This window comes from Anas acuta, chromosome 2, assembly GCF_963932015.1.
Source record: "Anas acuta chromosome 2, bAnaAcu1.1, whole genome shotgun sequence".
In the NCBI taxonomy this organism is placed as follows: domain Eukaryota; kingdom Metazoa; phylum Chordata; class Aves; order Anseriformes; family Anatidae; genus Anas; species Anas acuta.
The window spans coordinates 50,886,045-50,909,994 of NC_088980.1; the positions used below are offsets into that span (position 1 = coordinate 50,886,045).

At 38.6% G+C, this 23,950-nt stretch overlaps 2 long non-coding RNA genes across 6 annotated transcripts; one reads left to right on the top strand and one right to left on the bottom strand.

The window, feature by feature from the left end:
* Positions 1–2,502: 2,502 nt before the first annotated feature.
* LOC137852716 (uncharacterized) lies at positions 2,503–5,142 on the bottom strand. Its single transcript, XR_011094001.1, has 3 exons — positions 4,595–5,142; positions 3,300–4,502; positions 2,503–3,265 (listed from the first exon to the last, which is right to left on the bottom strand). It is a non-coding gene; the product is annotated as an uncharacterized lncRNA (long non-coding RNA).
* Positions 5,143–9,572: 4,430 nt separating this feature from the next.
* Positions 9,573–23,011, top strand: LOC137851714 (uncharacterized). 5 transcript variants are annotated; one of them, XR_011093386.1, is made up of 5 exons: positions 9,573–9,663; positions 9,743–9,969; positions 10,107–10,249; positions 14,143–14,313; positions 16,835–18,355. It is a non-coding gene; the product is annotated as an uncharacterized lncRNA (long non-coding RNA). The 5 variants fall into 5 exon arrangements; XR_011093385.1 differs by having other exon boundaries at positions 9,743–9,793; XR_011093387.1 differs by lacking the exons at positions 9,573–9,663; positions 16,835–18,355 and adding an exon at positions 22,654–23,011 and having other exon boundaries at positions 9,670–9,793.
* The last annotated feature ends 939 nt before the right edge of the window (positions 23,012–23,950 follow it).

The following is a 23,950-nucleotide window of genomic DNA, read 5'->3' on the forward strand; positions in this document are numbered from 1 at the left end:
TATGCTGATGTAGACTCTTTTTTTATGCAAACATGGAAATCAATACCTAAAGAAATATATTTTATCTTCATTAGTTGAGAGGACAACTGAAAAAGTCTGTAACAGGGGTTTGTAACGAAGAGCTATTCTTGCTGTGCAGCCTCCAGCATGGAAATAGATATTTAAAGTTATAGAAATTTGTGCAAACCCACCTACTGCTTTCAAGAGGCTGCGGCAGCAGACAACACTGGTATGTCACTGACAGATGCCCTGGCATTTTGCTGCTGGTTGTTAAGTTGGCTGAAGGCTAATGTCATTTAAGAAGGTTGCTTTGTTCAGGTGACCAAAAACACTGGGTTTGTTGGGTAATGTCAGATTTCTGTGTTGACTGAAGCAAGCTTGTGGCAAGAAAGATAACTCACGTTGACAGCCTTCTGCAGTGTGGTCCAAATATAAGCAGCCAGGATGCTTATTCTGGGGAAGGGGAAAATAAGTTAGGAGTATTTGGAGCAGCTTCCTGAAGAGCACTATATTGAACTGAGTTACATAGTAACAGATTGAATTTGGAGTCTTAACTTTAACTTTAATTTTATTTTGTGTAGATTTAGATCAGATTTATGTGCAGTGTCATGCCCTTTGTTTACAGACAGAAATCCTCAGCTAATCTGCCTGAAACTGATGGTATGATATGGCCTCATATTATTTTCATGTTTGTTATGAGTTTGCATTAAGAGCTCTATAATCACACAAATAATACAGCCTACAGGGACAACGAGCAAATCGACCTAAATTAAATAAGTATCTGGATGTGTACATGCTCATCTGCATATGTTATCATTACACCAATGATACTGGTATTTATTTGCAGGGGACCTGAACAGCTTCATCAGCAAAAACAGTCTAAGTTCAGGCCACAAAAAAACCCTGCAGAAACAACAGTAATACTTTGCACTGATACAATGTTTTACATTTTGAAAGCTAACGCTAACGTGTTTGTTACTTGATCTCTGTGAGTGTTTTAAGGAATTCTTCAAAATCTTTGTGGCTTTTCTTTGGTTTGGTTTTGTTGTAGGATTAAAATGAGAATCACTTTCTTTGAGTGAGAAGAGACCAACTTTCTCACAGCAGAGGGACATTCAAGGTAGGCGGAGAGACCTTTGATTTCTCTGCTCTGATGCAAATGTTCTGATGTTTCTTGTGAATGGTCAGTTGGTTGTCAAAGTACTTTTATGGGTCAAAATCACTTTGAGATATCACCTGCTTGCCAAATATTAATTTACAATTCTGCATTGTGCTGTTGTGACAGCCTGACCAGTATTTAAAGCACTTCAGAAAACATTTGCTGCTTGGATTCAAGTCGCATTGGTGGCATTATTGGGAACAGAAGCTAGAAAGAACTAAGAGTTCAGGTATGGTGGTGGGGGGAAGCTTTTCAAGTTGTTTTCAAATCCCCTTACCACAGTTGTTTATGGGCCACCCCTATGCACTTCAGAGAAAGGCAGAACTCTGTGTAACCTTATTTTCTATTTACCTGCTGCGGTGCTCCTGTTGCCATAACATGTGAGAATCTAACAAGTGCGTAGTAACAGAAGAGAAAAGCTCTTCCTCATTCTTCTCTTCCATCCAGCAGAACAAATTGTAGAATAGTAGGAGATTATTTCAAAGGTTGTAGCTGAGTTTTTCTTTGCTTATGTACTAGTGTTTGAAAAAGTGCTCTGCTAAAAAATGAGGTTTGTATTAATTTCTGATAGGATGCTTTGTGATCATTCTTTATAGCCTACACTGCTTCTGAAAAAAATTTTCACTTCGGTTGACAGAATACAGCTCTTGCTGGATGTCACATTTAGAGTGGAAGAAAGAAAGTGAGAGTGACATTGTCTCCTTTTGGTAGTTAGGGTCACACACTTAGGTCTTAATTCCAATAATACTTTGTACTAAAATGACCTCAGGTGTTAATTAGGACCACGGGACTGTGTAATGAAAACCACTGTGTACCACAGTGAATTAAAATCAAGATACACATTGCAGAGTGCAAATGGCTGGAGATGCAGATAAAATGAAAGATGGATGTAAAGAGAATATCGGACAATGATCCATGAACTGCAATTCTTCACAGTTAAGTATATTCTGTGACTTACTAATTTTCTCTTATAAGAAATGGGAATGAATGTTATTTTCCATTCGAGAGTAATTGTATAGCAATTCTTCATGTTTTTCCTACTTGTGCAGAGGGCAAACCGTGTGAAAGTCAAGACAGGTTCAAAATTGCTTTTAAAAATGCTTCAACGTGCACATTTTCTTACAGTTTTTACTTTGTTTTCTTAAAGTTAAACGAGTTAAATCAAATATAAGAATATTTTTGGTAATCACACAGCTTATGCTAAGTAACTATTTCAAGTTGTCTTCAATACCAGTATGTTTCCACATACTTACCTTGAAGTGTTAATGACATTTATTTTGGTAATTTTAACTCCACTAGCATGCTCTTTCAACACTTTAAAGCACTGATATATGTTATTCAAGCAAATCTCTTAACTTACCTCAGTGGGGAAATTGACTTGAAAAGCAGCACAAATACTTGCTCATATAGGAAGTTTGTCTTGAAGTTAATGAGCTTATTTGCCTGAGTAAGGATGTGGTATCAGGCCTGCTCAAGTGAGCAGAAGTTTCACAACTGGATGCAAAGTCATTAGCTTATTTCAGACCGACCTCTTGAAATAGTTACTCTGATTCAATCTCTGGAAAAGTGTTTCTCAAAACTCTTATTTTTTTAAAACATGAAAATGCAAATGCAAAATAATTTAATATATATATACATATATTAAATACAGAACTCTAATTAAAAGAGATTGTGTTTAGTGGCAATGATTATTCGAAGTAAATTCTGTAAAGAAACAGGTAAAACCAATTGTTTGGTCCCCACTGGATTGCATCCAGTGTCCATTGCAGTCTTTTTCCACTGGGAATAAGAGACTCAGTATAGACAGAAAGAGCTTTCTTTTGCCTCCAGAAACTCCTTTCCACGCACAATGCATCAATCTTCTTTGCAGTATGACATAGATTATGATCAGCAATACATTAATAGAATATTACATACTTATAACCTTAACACAAGGTATAATTTACAACCTTGCATCTCAGCTGCTCCTTTTTTTTCCTCCCAACTTCCCTGTATCTTCTTTCTTCTGAATGGTCTTACACTTGCTGCACTGGGATTGTCTGTGGTGTTTAATGTTTTAGTGAGGTGCACAGTCTCTCCTTTCACTCCTTAGGGTATTGTTTCATCCTGCTGTGCTGAGAGATGCACGTCTTCCTCCAACACTGGAAGACCTTGTTGCTCCAGACAGGAACTAAGATGGTTACAGCCCGTTAAAAACTATGCCAGATGAAACTTAAGCTGGCATTGCATAAACAGGACACACAATGGGCAGGCACTGGACACATTTATTTTCAGTTGTTATTGATGACCTTTCATAAGTTGCTCGTGGCTCTACTTTGGCCTGTCACTTGGGAGCTAAAGGGTCATCAATAACTTATGGAAATGACTGTCATTGATAGTCTGGCCACTGCATATCCAGTATTTTGTCTCATGTATAGACACACTGACACACAAAATACAAATCACAGGAAAAAAAAAAAAGCACTTTTGATGTTAGCCCTTGTCCTTTTTTTTTTTTTTTTTTTTTAAGTGAATCTGGATTTTTTCTTTTTGTTTCTTCTTTCCTTCTCTTTTTCTCTCTTCTTTCCTTCCTTACGTCCTTTCTCCCTTTCTTTTTCTTCCTTCCTTTCATTCTCTCTCTCTTACTTTCTTTTCTTTCTCTCTCTCTACTGGTATTTCATAAAGATATGCCCCTAATTTATTTATAAGGGTAAGCCTCCAGGACAAGGTAGTATTACCGAGCTGGCTTACCAGTTCCTCTATACACATGAGTACATTTATAATTGATGAAATGGTCTATAGTGTTGTGGCTAGAATAAACTTAAGGTCAAATCTCTGGGAGAGCAAATCTTGCCATTATTCCTGATGAGAAATAAATACGTGCAGGAACTAAAAAGTGCGGAGCTGAAAGGGAATAAAACTCAATGTATAAGGGCATTTTGAACAATTCATTCCAAAGTGAAAGTGCTTTTTCTTAGTTTTTCTTCATTGCCTTGATCTTCCTAAAACTGTTGTCGGGGCAGGTTAATGACTGACCTTTGAGGGAACCACATACCAGCCTTTGTTCCCTAGCAGTCAGGATCTTGCAGAGGCTTGAAACCTTTGAGGGAGAGAATAGGATTAAACTGCTGTGTGAAGTCCAGCGCAGGTGATGATCAGTGGGAGCGGAGGAGCGAGTTTCTCAGGACGCTCGCTCCCTTCCCCCACCAGAAGGCATTCATTTCGTTTCCTTCGAAGCTACCTGATGGAGGCGGCTGTTGTCAAGGATTGTTCTCCGGTTCACTTCGCTTAAGCAGTCAGCAAAAGCACGCGGTGTTAAAACCCCACTAAGATCTTAGAGGTTACAGGTCACTTAAACACCACGCTGTGCAGGTAATAAATAAATAAATAAACAAATAAATAAATCAGACAACCTGAGCCTCGCACTGCAATCATATTTACATACACTTAGCTTACTTGCCGTCCTCCCAAACGAGAGGAAGACGGGTGTTTGAGCCTGCAGCTCTCTGGCCAAAGCAGTGTTTGCCAGGTGAGCCCTCCACACGCTCTGTCCACCTGCGAGGGGTCCCGCTGTGTGTCCCCGAGCACAAGGTGCTCTAGGGCGCAGACTTTAGCAGGGTCCAGCCTTCGCCTTGCCCACAGACCGCATCAGCGCTGCCTGAATCCATCTGAAAGACAGAAAACGGAAAAAATCTCTGCCTCAGCAATGCTTTCTGCTGCCTTTGAGGGCGAGTGGTGGTGAATACTCCTTCTCTTCCCGAGAACTTATAGCCGAACCCCTTTATTAGCAGAAAAGTTACAATAATGGGACACCAGGGCGAGAATTTGGCTGCCTTTCGGCGAGATAAGCTGGCTTTGCTGCTTCACCCGCACCTCCTGCCGGGTCACAAAACACCCAGCCAGCTCGTGCCTGGCGGACTGTGCCCTAAACCCGCTGAAAACACCCCAAAAAGCGGATTTGGGCGCGCAGCTTGAACGTGAGGGGACCGCCTCCCGCTCCCCCCCCCTCCTCCCCTCCCCGCACCCCCGCCCCGCGCCTCAGCCGCGGGCGGCCCAGACCGGCCGGCGCCGGGCGCGTGACATCACCCGCTCGCGCTGCGGCCCGGCTGGCGCCGCCGGGGCGGTCGCCGTGGCAACGCGGACGCCAATCGGCGGGCAACGACTTCCAGCTGCCCGCGCGCCGCCAACCGCCCCAACCAACGGCCCCAACGGCCCGCCGCCTGAGGGGGCTGTGTATGTGTATGTGTGTGTGGGGGGCGCTGCTTGTGTCCCCCCCTAGCCCCACTCAGCACCTGGAAAGCCGCTGCAGAACTTTCTGGAAGCCCCCGCACACTGAACGTGCTGCCCCCATAGTGCTGGGCACGCAGGTGCGGTGCCATCTTTGGGCGCTGAGGTGGAAAAGTTGGCTGAGACTTGAAGTAGAAGCACCAGGACACACACACAAAAAAACAACCTACAGCCTAACATTAAAAAACCTGATGGCTTTCCAAGCACAGCCTTCAATTCTTTATTTTCCCATTTCCCCCCACAACTAACTGTGGTTCAGAAACCTCTCCTGTTGGATCCTGCTGCAGCCTGGTCCTACAAAACACCCCAAAGTCCCAACCCCAACGCAGGGTTAGAAGTGAGGGGACCTCCTGGCCTGTGGTGCGGTCCTCGGGCAGGGAGCTGACACCACATCCTTTGGGAATGAGCGCTTCCTACCTGTTGTCTTGCAGTTTGCTGATTCACACTTCAGACGCGAAACCATCTGTAAATATTAGCCTATATAATTTGTAGTGATATTAAACAAAGTGGTGAGAATCCTGCTTAAGAAAAAAAAAATAAAATAATGGCTTTCCATATGGTTCAGAAAAGCTTAACACATACTAGTTAGCATAGTGTAGGAACAACACAGTTCTGACTCAATTTAGCTGTAAAAATGAAGACTTAGTGAAACATTAATTTTCCAAAATTACGGAGTGTTTTAATGTGATTGTAATTGCCCCTTTGTGCTTTTAATTTATTAACATTGTTATAATAAATTATAACTCATTGTAACCAAATGCTTTAGACGTTAAAGAACAAGGCTGGTATGCTGGCATCTCGATATAAAGGCGGTCTCTGTATAATGCAATCACAGACTATCTGTTCTGATTTACTCGGAGTAACTTATGCTAATTCTAATATTCCTTCTGCATAGGTATTGTTACACTTCTGTGTCTCAGGCTGTATTTTGTGCTTTCACGTACAAGCTTTGTGTGATGTGTTTCCTTGGGGAGCTGCACCTAGGCTCAGGACAGCCAGAAGACCTGGATTGGGTACAAAGCAGGCACAGCAAACTAGTGTAAGTGATGCTGGGGAGGGGAGCCCTGTGGAAACTCTGACGATGAGAGCTAAAGAGTGTGTTGCAACGATGTCTGATTAGTTCGTCAGGAGCCAGCATGAGTCTGGAACATCTAGCACTGAGTATGAGCCTGGATGCAGTCCAGCTGCTTCCTTGCCCTATAGAGCTGAAGCACTAAGTCTTGCTGAACCAGACCTGTGCCTGCTTGGGTGTGCCTATTGCATGTTCCTGTTATCAGGACAGCTGAGGAGCCTAGCACAGCCAGTGACCACACAGGAACATAACCCTGAATCAGCGTGGATTGTGCTCAGCTGGAGGTACTGAGCTAGCCTGAGTTCTGCAGCACCATTTGGAGCCTGTGTGCTGTGCCCCATAGTGAAGTAAACTCAGTTGCAGTCCTAGGTCCAGGCTGGTTTTGTGCTGTGCCCAACCAAGGGCTTAGACTGAGTTCAGCTTAGGGTTAGTGGCATCAACTCGGTCCCAGAGCCATTCAGCCTGGACTTTGCTGTCCTGGGAGCACTGCATCAGGATATCTGGGCAAGCTCTACAAGATGTATTCATAGCCCATGCTACACCAAAGTACTTGCATGGATGTGAATTTGCAGTGCCATGGGATGCAGCCTGACCTAATGAACTCAAACAGACCCAAACTGGCTCTGCACGGAGCTTCCTCTGGTGCCTCTGTCCCGTCAGCTTTCTTGATTTGCTGCTCATCACCTATGGTGTAACTGCAGGTTGACTTTATCTAGTGTTGTCCTTGTAGACACATAAGCTAAAATGTGGTGATTGGGCAGAAAATCGCTAAAAGCACTAGGAGGAAAGTTTACAGAGAGAGTCGGTAGCACAAGGAAATGTTGTTTAAGACTAGGGCTGTACCCTGACACTTTGCCATTAATTTTTCTTAAGGGTAAGAAAACTTACCAGGGCAGATCCATGGGAACGTGGAATTGACTATTGTAAAAAATGAGTATAGTGCTAAACTTCAACTGTGCTTATGTGTTCCCTTTTTCAGTATTTGTACTAGTCAGATATTTGTGTTCTTTCATAGCACATTACAGTTTTGATGTAGCAAAGTGTTTAAATTATGTTCTTTAGAGCTTTACTGGATCAGGGCCACTGTCAGTACTTCCAAAGACTAAAGCCTAAAACATTCTCTGAAATCTTTGGCTAGAGATTGTCTAGCTTTATTCTTCACCCAGAAGGATCTTATCTGGACCCTCCCATAGGAACTGAAATAGCAAATGTCATGTATGCAGCCTTGGCAGTCAGTTTTGAACTTGGAGGACTTCTCTTTGTGAAATAGCATGGGCCAACATGCCTATGAGACATGTTCAAAGCTTTTTGTGATTTTCTTATCCATTTGAAACACAAACAATTCCCATTTTCCAAATCAGGCCTAGCTGTATATTACGGTGGTGGTGGCAACTTGATAAGGAAATATGGGAAGCATAGTCTTCAGTTGCCTATGGGATGTGCTTTGTCCAAGAAGGAAAGAACCTCTTGTTCTAAAATTAAAGTAAATCATTATATTAAAAGCTTATAAAGTGCAAGAAACTGTTTACTGATTTGTAAACAGTCTTCAATATGCTTTCATTGTCAGTAGTGCAAAACACATACCTGGATACACCAATGACAGCTGTCTAAGTTAGACAGCTCAGAGATTTCAGCTAAGTTAGACTCAGAGATTTCTTTTCATCTTTGAAGTTTGTTTGCGTTATTGGGGCTTTGTAGTTTATGCTTCTGATAAACGGAATAAATTCAAACATATGGCCTTATTCTGAACTTTTTTCATTTTTGCTTAGGTGCCAAGGGATGCTGGGTTCCAGTAAGTCAAAATTTTCTAGCTTTTTTATGTGGGATTATATTATCACGAGCCCACTATGCCCATTCAAGAAGTCAGAGGGGTAAAGGATACATTTTCAGGCAGCTTATGCTATGAGCTAGAACATGGGGGAAGAAGGTCTAGTGGAGCATTCACAGAGAAAATGCAGCTCTACAGGGTGTGTGTGTTGAGGACTTTGCTGTACTTACCAGAGAAACAAGGTAGTGCTGGAGAGAATCAGTGAAACAGCTAGGATTTGGGATATCGCTCTACTGTTGACTGGGAATAAGGAGATGAAAGGAGGCCTGTGACTGGTGATTATTTTCCAGGCTTTAGACTGGAATAAAAAGTGGCAAATAGCACATTTTTGTTATGACATTGCATCCCTAGAACTGTCCAATGAGCAGGCTTGGTCCTGGGAGGGTTCATACTAAATTTATGAACTATGGTAACTATGAAAAATTGTTTTGTGTTTGGTGTGTGCATGCATGTATGCATAACATTTTTTAATTGGTTTCTAACAGTGTAATTAAAGCAAACTAATTTATGGAAAAATCCTGCTATAATAAAGTACATTTTCTTGGAAAGAACAGAAGAAAAAAGAAAATTAAGCATGAAAGCCTTGAAATTCCAGTCTACCATAACAGTGTTAACAGTAGTTGGACTGCACTGTTCTATTTATGTAAACCTATTTCCATGTGAATTAAAAAAGAAGGGGAGGGGGGGAGAAGCCTTGTTGGTTTAGGGCAAAAGAACAAGTAAGTTGTTGACCAAATTTGACCTGACAGTTGCCCTTTATATTTTCATAATTAATAAAGTAAAAAAAGTATTTGCATGGATTGTAACATGTTTTGTTAATTACCGCTATTCATCTTATTCATATTGTCAAATGGAAGGTTCATGTTTTTGATCAGCCAGGCTCTTAGCTGTGGTAAATTCAACTGTACTTCTGGCTGCCTCATGGCATCTGCTCTGTGCTTGTGCTGCAAAGTCTGTTCATTTATGCTGCCAGTGCTCTATGTTTTTCTTGTGGAAGAGTAAGGGTGGCTTTTATGCCTAGGTTAAAGAGGGTATTTGTACTGCAATTAAAATGTAGTGCCTTTGAGTTAGATTCATCCACTCAAAATGCAGTATTTCAGCGTTCAATAATGCAGCCCGACATGCTAGACAGTTGAAATCTGCAGAGGTTATATCTAGAATTATGTGGCTCTGAATCCGGGCCATGAGGTAAGAGCGTGTCTTAACTCTCTGATGTAATTTGGGTTTATTATTCCCACCAGGGTATACTTACAAAAAGGATCATGGTATTGTGAAGGAGACCTACTGCTCTTGACTGAAGCTCTTATATGCAGGCAACTCCTCATGGCTCTTCCTCGTGTGAGCTTTAAATGTGATTCTACCAGATACCTGAAATGTTATTTTAAACCTAATCAGATTTTAATCTGTGACTCTACAGTGCTTCTGAAACCTAAGCAGATGTGGAGATCTGAGTACAGAATGTGCTGAGGTGGGACTTCACTGTGGCACATTTACTCATCTTGTATTTGCTTTGTATGGATTGACGGGGTGGAGCTCCTGACTGCCCTACTAAGAGCTGTGTGGTGCCCTGAGTGCTCCTTTGTGATGTGCCAGATTTGTGGCTATTTGTCCCCTGTGTGGAGGTGCGAGGTGTATTTGTTCCAGGTACTGGGAAGATACGTCATTGGTAATCTTGTTCAGAGAATAATGTGTCGTCCTGTTTGTATCTGTTTGTATTGGGATATATTGTGTTTCTGAGAAGTTTTATTGTAGCAGTTCTTAAAGATTTTAATTATCCACAGAAAATGGACAGCCTGGGCAGCAACATCACTCACTTTCCCATACCAGAGCACCCATTTTGGACACAGAATGAAAGGAGCATATTCAGCCTTTATGACACTGAGACCATTAACAGTGTTGCTATTTGAGGGAGGAAGGACAACAGGTAAATGTTTCAGAATAGAGCTATTGCACTATATTTTATTCAGTAGGATTTTGTTTGTTTGTTTTTGTAAACATTTTTGTTCTCCCTTCAGGAGAGAAAATATGTGCAATTTTTGTTTAGTCCCTCAGGGATCTAGTAGCATATATTTGGAATATTTTTGTTGTTTCTCCTTTCCTGTGGGTAACTCCTTCATAAGGGTGGTTAGGGTAGATAGTTTGAGATTAGTAACAGTTGAGAAAGTAGATATACCCATAGTGCTTAATTTTAAATTAATTTATCCTTAAATGTGGGCACATTTATCTTTAAATGTGGGCAACTTATAGGACTGCATCTTTCATGTGGAACTTGCTTTTGATTTTCAGAAAGTTTCCAACAGTCTGAAGTCAAGCTGATTTTATTTTTCTAGCTGTTAGGCTAAAAACTGTATTTAACATTTTAAGGTAGCTTGTTTGACTTGCCCAAACTTTCTGTAGAAAATCAGCAGTGCTGTCTTTCTCTGTCTTCCTTTCACATGTGGCAGCTGTGATTTCAGAGTCCGACACAAGTCTAGACAATATAGCGGGTCACTTGATCCTAGCTATAAACTCTCAGAAAAAGACAAGACTTTAGCTAAGCATGGGGTGTTCCAGGAGGCATTTCAGACTTTACTCTGGCTCTTGTGCAGACTTCTCCAAGCTAGTTTGCTCCCAAGACTGCAGCAAGAGCAGAGGATTCATCCCTTTACTAGGAGCTGTAATGAGGCACAGTCTGTTAAAGACTTTCCATCTGGCCAGGCTGCTGTCTTCAAATACTTATTTGATAAAGGAGAAGTTGTTCTCTGCTGCAATGACTTTTTATTTCCTAAGGACTTGACAACATTCTTACTTAGGTTGATGGTAAAATTTTGGTATGGTCATTGGGATAGGGCAAGCCTAGAACTATGTTTTTGTTTAGAAACTTCCTTCTATAGCCTAGCCTTCTTAATAGCTAATTAACTGCAATCTGAAGTTGCAGAGAAGATAGAACTCAGAATTAGTGTGTCTATATATACATAAATATCTTTCTGAATGCCAATTTATGATCTTTCTCACTAATTTCCTGAAAAGACTTTTAACCTGTTTGGTTATACTGTATTGGTCTCTGTTCCAAAGAGCGTATTTTGACATGCTCATCCTTGTATTCTAGATCAGCTAACCTTTTCTTGTAATTATGAATGGTTTGAATACCAGTTCCTACTCTGTTTGATTATGATTTATTAGATCTTAATCTAAGATAGAAATTGGTAATCTTTAATGACTTCTTTCTAAAGCTTGTGGGAAAATAGCTTCACTTAAGTACTAGCAGAAAGTAATTCAGAAGTTAGATTTACTCAGAAGATGGTATTTACAGATTAATCGGCTATGTGCTTTTGGCAAAAGTTCAGTGGAAAACTCCTGAGAATCTGCAAGCTGGGGTCACCTGGGGGTTGTTTTAAAAGTAGAGTATGCAGTTGTGATCTGTGGTCACTGTTCTATTCAGTGCTATCAAGTCTGTCCTAATAACAGAATATCAATGACTGGTGAAGATATCAGAGATAGTCTTCATTTTGTACTCTATTTGCTCTCTTTCAGACTTCAGAATTTAAACATAAATAGTGTATTTGTATGAGTTATACACATGAATGTGCACTGTACATGTGTGCATATACGCATGTATATGCATATATACATGTATATATACACATGTATATAGTAAAGGTACGGTAGCATACTGAAAGTATTTATTTTCATGTGATTGACCCTTTTAGCATCATATAGCTTTTGTGCACAAGTCCAACAAGCCCAAATCACTTGATCTAAATTCTTAATAACTTTAAGCAGATGGATGTCTGCTAAGTGCTATTTGGATAACTATAATGAAAGAACTCCTTTGTTTATTTGTTAATCACATGCAAATATCTCCCAGAAGCTTTTCCAGTGTCCTCAGGAATCACAGCTTTTTACTAGAGTAACCATTCATAAAGTATTCATTTGAACAGTAAAACATTTTCCCCTCTCCCACCTCCAGTTTAACCATAGCCACATCATATTTCTAATTATTCTTTTTTACTGTCTTCCTTTCCCACAATTTCTGTTTGTACTAATTTGGTCTGTAAGTGACCCTGGCCTAAGATCTGTGATGGACAGCCTGACAATTTGCAGTTTTAATTGTTGTTCTCTTTGACCTCTGAGAAGATGGACTATGAGATGCTATAAATATTGGAAGGGGAAATGGTAAATCAGCTCTAATCCTGCTGCTGAACTGAAAGCAACTATAGCAGTAACTATAACAGCAACTACATCAGTCAGTGTGAAATGCGTGACTTCACTACGTGAGATACACTGCTTCATGTCAGGATTTACAGACTATGTGATGGGTTCCATTTCTTTTATTCTGACAACAGGAAACTTTAACTACTAGTAACTACAGCATCTAGCTTCGCAAGTGGTGAGGTATGAGAAGCACTCTGAATGCAGAGCTGAAAAGCTCTGGAAGTTTTATATCTGTTTTGCCCCTATAATGTTTGTAATACAGGAGTAGTACCTGATGATATGCTGTTTGTACTTGCTTGGACTAAAACTGAATGGCTTGTTCACATTTGTTTTCTTCTTTGTATAAAATATCTGTTTCAAATTTAACCTATTTCCCCAGCCATTTCACACCACACTATTACAAATTGAGATGCATACCTAGATGTCTACAAATATGGTTAACCTGTATTCCTACATAAGTAGTCACATGTGAAAAGTGGGTGAGTGTTAATCAAGAAGACAGGTGTCATTCAGTGCCATTGTGTATGAATGGTCAATCTCTAAGGACTGTATTGATGACCTTTAAATAAAAGGAGAATTCATTATGGTTAGCAACCATGATTTTCAGGAAAAACAAAACGTGGTGTTGCCGTTGAGTTTATTAACCCCTTTAGAGGCTTGACAGAGTGCATAAAGAAAAAAAACCCTCTTGTTGTTTGGCATACTAGTAAATGTCAGTGACTGTACTTTCTTAAAGCAAGCTCAAGAAGATATCCCCAAATCTTATGATTCCCTTGCATACCTCTTTATTCTGTTCTGTGTAGATAGAGGGTTTTCTTCAAATCCTTGCATGTAAAACTGTAAATTCAGACTAAGGATTTGTATACTAAATATAAGATATAAATATTTATAATTGCATGTAATACTTTTGATAGTGCATGGATCAAACTACTGACAGGCTCCAGAACTCTTGATTACTTTACCCAGTGCAGATATTAATTGTCTCAGGGCATTAATCAATAACAGCAATATGGGAAATACCTACCAGCCTGAACTCAGGAATGATTTTTCATTGGGAGAATTAGTTCAACATGCTGTAGTGGTTATAAATTGACTGGGTGGGTGTGGCGCAGTGCTATAGCTTCTGATTTTTATACAGATGTGTTACTGATTTTAGACTCTGGCTTGTTTTTGCATCACTCACTTTAGGGAATTGATGCTTATATATATGCACAAATTGAAGGGAAGTCGTCCTAGGTGCTCAACAGTTATGAGGATAGAGCATAAAATGAATCACACTGGAGTTTGACTGTTATTTATATTAACTTGTCAAAACATTGGATTGTAATACAAAGCTTGGAAGAATATTTTCTACGCATGTAGAATGTACTTTTCTTTTTGTTAATTTTCAAAGAAGTGGAAGAAAAAAGATGGACACAGTCATTTTGATTTTTTCTTTAGATCAGACAATGTAATATTTTGTTTAAGCATTTTAATAGAACTATTATTCTTTTGTTTTTAAATATAATTTTAAAGTGAATTAACTGCTTGTGACAGTTGCTGTTTTGACAGTTGTGGAGAATTAAGTCCTCTTTTCCAATCATAAATGTGTCAGTCAAAGATTTCTTTATCTGTTGTCCTTAGACATTCCAGCTTTCTCTTGGAGTGACCATTCCCAAAAGCAACAGGACAGAAGTGATTCCAGACCACTTTTTCTGCTGACGTCAGTTACTGTCTGCTAGGATGATTGATGTTTCTTTGCTTTGAACTAAGCTGAGATTTCTGGGTCATTTATTGTCTTCGAAGAGCATGAAGGTAAGAACTTTCAACCTGGATGAGGTCTTGAAGTGATGATCTTTAAATGGAGGACCAATATCAAGATGCCATTCCCCCGTTCTTTTATTGCAACTGGAACCTAAAATATTAAATAAACATTATTCTCTAATTCTTTTCCTCCTGTGTCTGTCATTACTGTGTACAACAGTTTAGTGCAATCTTGTTTAATAACAGGAGTAGAAAAAGGAAGGAATAGCTACACACTCATTAGAAACAAAATCAATTATTACTTTTAAAAACTACCTGCTTTCAATTAAGCAGGAAATTATCTAACCGGTTACTTAATTTGCTCTGGCTGGCAGTCTCTCAACTGCTTTATGCTGAGTGGAGCATGAAATTAAATATGTAACAACTATCCTAATGGTTATGTTTTTAGAAAACCAGCATTTAGAAATGGAGGTATTTTGCATAGTATCAAAAGAAATAATGACATAAAAATAAATGACTGCTGCTTCAATGCATTTGGTATTTAAAAGAAAGAACTCTACTTCATTTTATATTCTTTTACTCTATGATTAATAATGAAACAATCTTTGGTTTGACTGATATAGATCTGTACATGGGAATTGGGTTATTTGTTTAGGTGGTTGTTTCCCCTCCCCCTTGCCTCAGATGATGTATAACGTGTGAAAGTATTGGTGCTAATCTCTTGCTGCTTCAAGTGTTATGTTCCACTCCACGAGCATGTATTTTATACACACTGTGCATTTTGGTGAAATTACTGTAGGAATCTTTAAAGGATTTTATTATTATTATTTATTTTTATTTTTTACTGCATGCTGTTTGCTGGATGTATATCTTCTTCTTTCTCAGAGTACATTTTCTGTATCCGAGCTGGTCCCCTTGCTTTTCTTATTGCTTAAGAGAGACTATCATAGTCACATGGCAGGTCATTGTCTGATTTTCAGAGGTATCCCACTGGAATTCAGTACTGGCTTAGAAACATATAAATAACAATAATAAAAATGATACAGAGTACTTCTGATTGTGCATTTGGAGAGAGGTCACGACTTTGTTCAAGCTTAGGTTTGTAAATGTGCTTGAATCATCCTGTTCGCCTTACGTATTACCATCACACCTCTCCCAGCCTTCTCCCTGCCCTAAAAATCTACAAGCATTTACAACGGCAGAATGATCCACAAAATTGCACTGTGTGAACTTGGCTATGCAGCCATTCAGAAGAATATTTTTTGACTTAAATGTAACACCTTTGATTTAATTAACTTGGTGACACAAATCCATATACTTCATTGTATTTATCTCTTTCAGTTTTATTTATATTTATTTAACAACAGAGAAATAATTTACATTGAGATGCAAAGTTAGTGAGTCTCTGAAACACACAAACATATCAAGCAGCTGTATGGATCACTACAGTTTTTGTTATTTTAATAATCATTTCCATTATCATAATTATAATTTGAGATGCAGTAACTCATCACAGTCCCTAATACCCAGATATAGGCTATTTTGTTCTTCAGTTGAATTTTAAATGCTACCTGGCATACAAAGATAAGTGTCATTTTGTAGATTCTTTAATGAATACACTTCTGTTCTCTATGAACTTGTGAATTTGTGCAACTGAAGCAGTAAATGCATCCATCTTTGCCTTGGGTCTTGACTCAGACATTCGTCTTCTGCCACAGCTTTTGAAAATGCTTTGAAATGATGGAGCCAGTCTCTTTTCAGTTGTGCCCAGTGACAGGATGAGAGGCAACAGGCACAAACTGAAGCACAAGAGGTTCCGGCTGAATTTGAGGTGCTGCTTCTTTCCTCTGAGGGTGACAGAGTACTGGAACAGGTTGCCCAGAGAGGTTGTGGAGTCTCTTCTCTGTTGATTTTCAAAACTTGCCTGGATGCCATCCTGAGCAATGTGCACTGAGTGATCCTGCTTGGCAGAGGGGTTGGACTAGATGGTCTTCAGAGATCCCTGCCAACCTCGACCATTCTGTGATTATGTGAAATTTGGTAGAAAATGTCAGTTCTTCCACAAAGGTAGTTCCATCCTTACACTACAGAAGTAGTGTTTGTGGTAGCAGCTATCTGCATCTTAAGAAAACGATTTGGTATTGTCACCTGGCCATTAGTCTTTGCAAGGCTATTCCATTTTGCTTCTTGAATGGGACCAATGATCCAAATAATAAAAAATAATAAAGGCAAGCTCCACTTAACTGTGATCAGAACTGAAAATGAACGTCTGACTTTTCATTCATGAAAATGAAAAGGGGGGCCCTTTGCCCCCCTCTCTGATATGTAATTTAGAAGCAGGCTCCAAATCTTCAAGAATGTAAACTGACTTCTATGTTTCAGTGACGGTTTTAATGAAGGAAGTGGTAGTAAGGAAAACCACTTGGGGACATGAGCTCAGATATTCAGAGAATGTAGGAGAACATCCCTGTGTGAGACACCCCAATTTTCTCAAACTTCTCTGGTCACAGTCCTGAAGAAAGTCACCTTTCCTTATTCCAGCCATTGGCATCAATTTTTTTTTTCTCCATAGCCTGCAATCAGAGCTACTGAGCTGAAAAAATGCTGTCTCTCTCTCAGCGATGCCTTCCATCGAAGCTGATGGTGTCCTGTCAGCAGCTTATCCAGACAGAACCACCGGCGCCATCTTCATTAGGGTAGAAGCTAATATAAACAAATAAAGGCGTTAGTGTAGATAGCAGAGTGAGAGTATTACTGAAAAATGTTTTGCAGAGTCAGTGCTACGCCTTTAGTTTTAAAAATATATAAATGTTATATGAATCTCAAATCCGCTTTTATTTACATAAAATATTTATACATCAAGCAAGACAATTTCACAACTTTAAAACGTATTTTCCTGTTAGATTAATCTTTTCATATGCTAACCACATTACAAGTAAACATTTTCATAGTCTCCACTACATGAATGTGGCTAAAAGCTTCCTTGTTATTTTATAGTTACAGCATTTCAAATGCATCCCTTTTTGACATGGTTAGGCAGCCTGCCAGTTTTACCACTAAATTATAGCAGAGAAAACACTCAGTAGAATTTGATTAGATTTCTTCCTTCTCCCCATGAGTAAGGCAAAGCAAATTTATGTTCAAAATGCAAGCTGGGTTCTAAAGAATTGAATAGAGATCTGTATTTGTAGTCTTAAAAATGTATGCAAGTTTTGTGGTTGGAAATTCATCTTGTTTATAGTGCTGCTTTGTATTATTGTTGTATTTTGTTCTGTTTTGTCACTATCATCTCTAGAATGATTGAAAAGAGACTATATTGAAGTTAGGGTGTGTATTTCAGAGAATTAGTGATGAGGATGTCTCAATCTCTTCTATAAATAAGCAAATGTATTAATAAATACCTAGCAAGACTGGATTCATCTCAACCAGTTGCAAGCATTTGTCTATGAGATCTAATTTATAAATGTGTTATCTATAGGCTGTGCTTTTAAGGAGAATAGCTGCATCTGTCTGACCTCTGAATATATGGTGAATATTAAGTCATAAGATTGATTTAGCCAAATTAGGGATCTAGTTGGAGCATAGTGTGGTGCTTCTCTGGCCAAGAGAGATGGGTTTCCTTTTGGTAGTGATCTGGGCAGAGGGAGAAGAAAATATTGTGCATACCTGATATTGAGCTGATACAGAGTTGAAACATGGGATAAGACATCATCTGAAACTTGGACTTAGGAAGCATTCCCAAATATACAGACTCTTGTCCAAAGATCTTCCGTGGCTGAGTTATCCACATGTTCGTCTTTTTCCATGAACTAGAAAGAGTCTTGATGATCACCTAAAACTTGTTCTCTCTCAGGTGCTAACTCAAACTCCTAGGTTGGCTGGTTTGTCAGGAGTGCTAGTGACCAACCCGCCCTGAGAGGCTTCTGAAAGACCATACACAATATCATCGTGATCGACATCTATTACATATTTGATATATATCTGCATGAACAAACACCTGTGTATGATCATTATAATGATAAGAAAACAAACTTGTTTATCTTATAGCTGTTACTAAGTAGCACTCCTTTGATGATGTATTTATGTCCTTTAAGGACAGAAGGAGAGATCATTGTGAGCAGCTATTAAATAACATAAACCAAGAACTTATGGTCACTGATTTCTGAAGAAGCCCATTCTGATGATCTGTTGAGTAGAAACATATGTTACAGAAAACATAGTAAAACTGCTAAGGTACATATAAATGCTTATTTAGTTTCCATCCAAAGAGGCAAATGTGATAGCTGGGTAGGAGTCTTTTATATTCTGCAAGTCTATTATGTAGGAACAGAAGGATTCAGAATCTGGCATTACACACCCAGAACATTTCACAAGTGATCCTTATAAATGTACACTTGTTGCTGCTTGCAATATATGCTTTTAGTATTAAAGTGAACTGAAACATGTATTCATAGCTCTCTCCTACAGCCAGACAAAGGAATTAAATGAATAACTTTAATGAATATAAATATGGTCTAATGGCGGACTTGGCAGTGCCAGGTTAAAGGTTGGACTGGATGATCTTAGAGGTCTTTTCCAACCTAAATGATTCTATGATTGTATGCAATTATCTACTATATATAGATATGACATTAAACAAATCTTTAAAATCTTATGTGCCAGAACGTACCTAATAGTTAACAAAATTTAATAAATATGATTGATGTATATGATTAAATTAATTAGGGAAAAAACTTCTGTAAAATGTGAGTAGTTGATGTAAAGATGTTTCATCAGGTTAAGCTTGGCTCATAGGTTAACAGAAACTAGTGTAGGAGGAAGGAGGTCCCACTTTTATTTATTTATTTATTTATTTTTTGAAATAAGACCCATGAAATCCAAAGATTTTCAAGTTTAAAAAGATTTTAACTTTGTTAAAAAAAAAAAAAAAAAGGAAAAAAAAAAGAAAAGAAAAAGAAAAAGAAAAATCACCTTGACACCTAGTGGCTGTGCAAATGGTAAAAACAGTGAGTCAGTAAGCCACACTAGCCACATTATTCTGAGTACAGAGGTAGTGTATATAGCACACTGCAGATTACTTATTCTTGTAAAGAGCTTTCATAATAATGGGCCAATTTAAAGCCTACTGGCATCAGTCAGTATACTCCTATTATTATCATCAACTTCCATTCCAACTCCGATCCTGATCCAAAACCTATTGAAGTTAATGAAAATGTTGCAGCTGAGGTGGTTTAAGGACTTAAACAAGCTGTTCTGAAATCAAATATACTACCTCTTTTTACAGCCCTTTTCTTGATTCTTCTAATTTTGATGGCACCCAGCTCTTGCTGGTTTTACATCTAAATAGGGGTTATTCTACTGAATGTTCAAAACCCAGCCTGTAACTAAGAAAAAATATGACATTGTCAGAGGAAGGAGCACAAAAAGTGTTGTGTGTGTTCATAGATAATTACATTTAAGTAGGGCAGCAGAACATCCATTTAACTTGTAATTTGTGTACAAATAAAAGATGTAATTGATTTAATTTATATCACCATGGATCATTGGGAAATGTGACCTGAAAGGATCTATATTTTGATCTGAAGTTCAATGTGATTTTATTCCTTTTGAAGGGAATAATAGCAATCAACCTCTGGTAGCCTTTGGAGAGTGAGGAACTGTCCCCTCAAGACTACATTTTTTCAAGCATATATTCATACTGATATTCCAATTGAAATAAATTGGGTTGTTCTGGGGCTGGAAGTTAATATTTCTCTTACCTGTAAGAGTTTTTTGCAAAGACATGTAGACATTATTTATTGATCCATTAAAAAATATCAATGCCCCACAAATATGACATGGGCAGTCTAAATACACTGGAATGGGAAAGAATGAAATAGAAAAGTAATCCCTTTTTGCTGCTTCTGTGAGACTGATATAAAATGACACTGCAAGAGGACAGAGTTATTCACTGAAGATGCAGTTGAGATAGATGACTTCAGATTGTTTATTAGTATATTTGTATGTCATCTTGCAGAGTGGGTGAGCACAGTAGGTATGAGTTAGTGTTAGCTGTAGTTAGGTATATCCTGATTGATGGTCATGTTCTTAGAAATTCTGGTTCTAGGGTGGAGATACTCAAGAAAGATGAATTTATTTTTGTCCATAAGATGCTATATCATACAAATGTCACTTCCTATCTTCAGCAAAACAGGTTTCCAGAACTATCTTTTTGCTGTAACAAAATTAAACATAAAAGTTGTATTTTTACTCTTTTGTGAACTCCATGCACAAACTTTGATCATCCTCTGCTAATACGAGCTTGAGGTTGGGACTGCACCAGCTGTTTCGCAGGGTGGGGGAAAATACAAGACTAGGGGTTGACACTCTCCCTTGAACTCTGCTCCTACTAATGGCAAGCATGTTGTTATAGCCACGTGATCCTATGATTCTTGTATGCCTCTGAAACTTGGTTGCAGTGTACTAGGTTGACCCTGGTGCTTTTCCTTCTCAGACTACATGCTGTAACATCTCCTTGGTACTTTCCCACTGTAAAAGCAGCAGTAATAAGAATATAAGCCCCATTGTATGCTCTAGAACTGCAAAGAAAAGAGTCCCCATGAGTTTAACAGCAGTGGAATTGCAAACAGATTTGTATAATTTCATAAAGTATACAAGCTATAAATATTATGTGTGTATTGTAAGAAGAAATATGAAATGCAATCACCAGACAAAACATTTATGGTTTCTGTTTACATGCATTTCTTCATCCTTTTGTGACCTCAGTGTATAATTTCTGAATAGTTTGTTCTAAGCCATAAGACATGCTGTGTGAAGAGACAGGACCAGGAGTATTCACACCATGCCAGGATCTTGACTGGTTGATCATCTCTTGCTACTTATGATTAAGCAATAAAGAGAGAGGTGCAGGGTATTTCCTGGGGATTAATAACTGGTAGGGAGGAGTTAATGACCTGAGGTGCAGCCGAGGGCCATTAACCCCAGCTGGTCATTAATCCTCATTAAAAACCTCTGCAACTCAGTTCACCAAACACAGTGAAGGGCAAACCAATGTTTTAAGCACCTTTGTGATTCCCCTCTCTGTTTGTCTCTTTAAATGAGTTCTATTTTAATTTATATTACTTCCTGGGATGGATTTTGCTTTTCTCACCCCAGCTGAAGTTTTATTCCGTCAAAGGTTTATCGGAGCAGTAGTTGTGCAAAAACTGTAGAGTTTTGACCTTTATGGTCAGATGGGAGTCCTCAGTACTATAATAGCAGAATAATGGGCATTTTAAAGAGAAAGATACAGCATTTTAGATATTCCAGCATTTAATTAAATAAAAAGGGAGATAAGGAATAAACTTAATAAAATACTGTTTTGCAAAGCATATTTTTCTTAATACTGTAGCACAGCTTATTCTGTTGCTACATGGAAAATTTTTTAACTGAAGGGCCCCTGGCTCTTTCAGCATTAAAGCTGTTAGATTTTGTTTTACAGTGTTTCTAAAAATTGTTCCTTTAATTTTGGCAGTATTTGGTGTATGAAACGCTGCCTCATTCTGTAATCCGTATACTTAAAAAGCCATATATAGAAGATCTTTGTTTCATTTTAGCTGATAAACATTAGGAATACATGTCTCTTGTAACTGATTTGAGGCTTACTTAAGTTTTGAAATGTGTATCATTCTGTGTTATACTAGATATTTCGAGAAAGTTAGCTAGGGAGACGTTGTAGTTGTCAGCATAATATTTAGCATATAGTAACTTTGTAGATATTCTGTTATTCCAGTTTATTCCAAATTTAGATTATGGAAGTCAAATATGAAGCTATAAGAATATTTCTGAAGGTGTTTTTGCAAAACTCATAAATTTGGTAGAATCCAAAAATCTCTTTCCCAGGCCCTAGCCCTGCTCCTGCTGGTAACAATACAATACCTCAGCAATATCAGAGAGCTCAGTTGGCTGAATCCAAGAATAACAGATTGTCTGTGTACATTGCGAAGGTCTATCTGAAAATCAGCAAGAAAGTCTCTGCATCCTTACAACTTTGTAGAGATGCTATCAATTGTGATTGGCAGAGTTCCGGATATTGGAGGCAGATAGCTGACTGAAAGGGTGTAATCTGGCATCAACGCAGTGAAATCAATGATGGTTTTTTTCCTTGATTCAAGTGAGAGGATAATTAGTGTTTATGACTTTATTTATTGATTTATTAAAATGTGATTTTGCTTTATGCCCACTGATTAACTCTGGATCCAGAACATGGGCTCATAAAATTAGACACCCTTTCATTCTGGAGATAGACACATACCTGAGAGATGAGTGATCTGAATGTTTGAACCAAGAAGCGAATGAGACACTCCATCTTAAGAAATGCTGCTTATGTTAAACCCTTTCCTGCTACTGTAGGAAACAAGAGCAAGACCTGGTTTGGTTTCTTTGCAGAGGAGAGTGAGTGGGGAAGAATGCTACTGTGATCTGCTACCTTGACAAGTTCATCTGAGACTGACGTGTTAAGGGACTGCCCTGTTTCCGTGCATCACAAGAACACATAAGGAACTTGGATATGCAAGAAACAGTGAAGAAGAATATGGGAGAGGCTTGGATTACAGCAGCAGTTCTTTAAATGTAGTTGTAAAAGCTATGTTTCAGCACAGCTTTGTCTTTTTTTCAAAAGACTTGAGGCAAGTAAATATGGTGATTGTAGGAAGTGTACTTACTGTGTATGGTTCAAAAAAAAGAAATAAAAACATATGTTCCTGTGTTACAGGTCTTCACTGAGACTATTTATTTGAGTGAAGGTAGGCAATTCACAGGCTCATTTGCAGAATCGTCCCACTGAAATAGGTAGACTGACAGTTACTCATATTCCATGGAAAGCTCAAAAATGTTGCCCAGGCAACATTACCATGTTGCATTATAGTGGTTGAAAAGAAAGCATCTGGGACTTGAGGAGGATTCTTAACCAGTCCAAGAGTCCAAAGAAATTTCAGATGAAAAATATTTATACTGCTTTTAAAGAAAAAAACGAGAAGCTCACTTACACAATCAAAAATAGTTCACTGTCTACACTTTTGATTAGGGGAGGCTTCTGAATGCTGATTTGCTATATGGCATTACTTGGGCTCCACTACTAATATTTGAGGTTGCATATTAGATACTTTTATTCTGCTAGAACACTAGCCCCCTCTTCTACACTATGTTCTTATGTCTGTAAGTATCACAGTGGCTTGTATCTTAAATTCCAGGTATCGGCAATAGAATACCATTTATAGGGTCTGCCAATTACTGAAGCCAGCAAACTTGCTTTAGACATACATTTTGAGACTAATTTTATCCTGTAGTTCTTTTTGTGCAAACCTACATACTGTGTAAGGCAAAATATCTGCCTTTCTGTGACTTCCACATAAATTAGAAAATCTTTTTTTTTTTTTTTTTTTTTTTGTGTGTGTGTGTGTGTGCTTCAGGTGCTTACCTTTAATTAAGCTTCATAAATACAGGTTTTAGGGTATGCCTTGATGATCCAGCCATCTTTATAGATATTTCAAATTCAAAACATTTTAATTTGTTCTCTAGATTCTAGAGAGAAGTCACTATCTGTTGACAGGAGCAGAGTGTGGCACTTTATTCCACTGGGAGTCTGGATTGTTCACTTGTGGCTCTGCTTCCTGGAAATATGTTTTGAAGTATCAAGTACAGGGCAGTA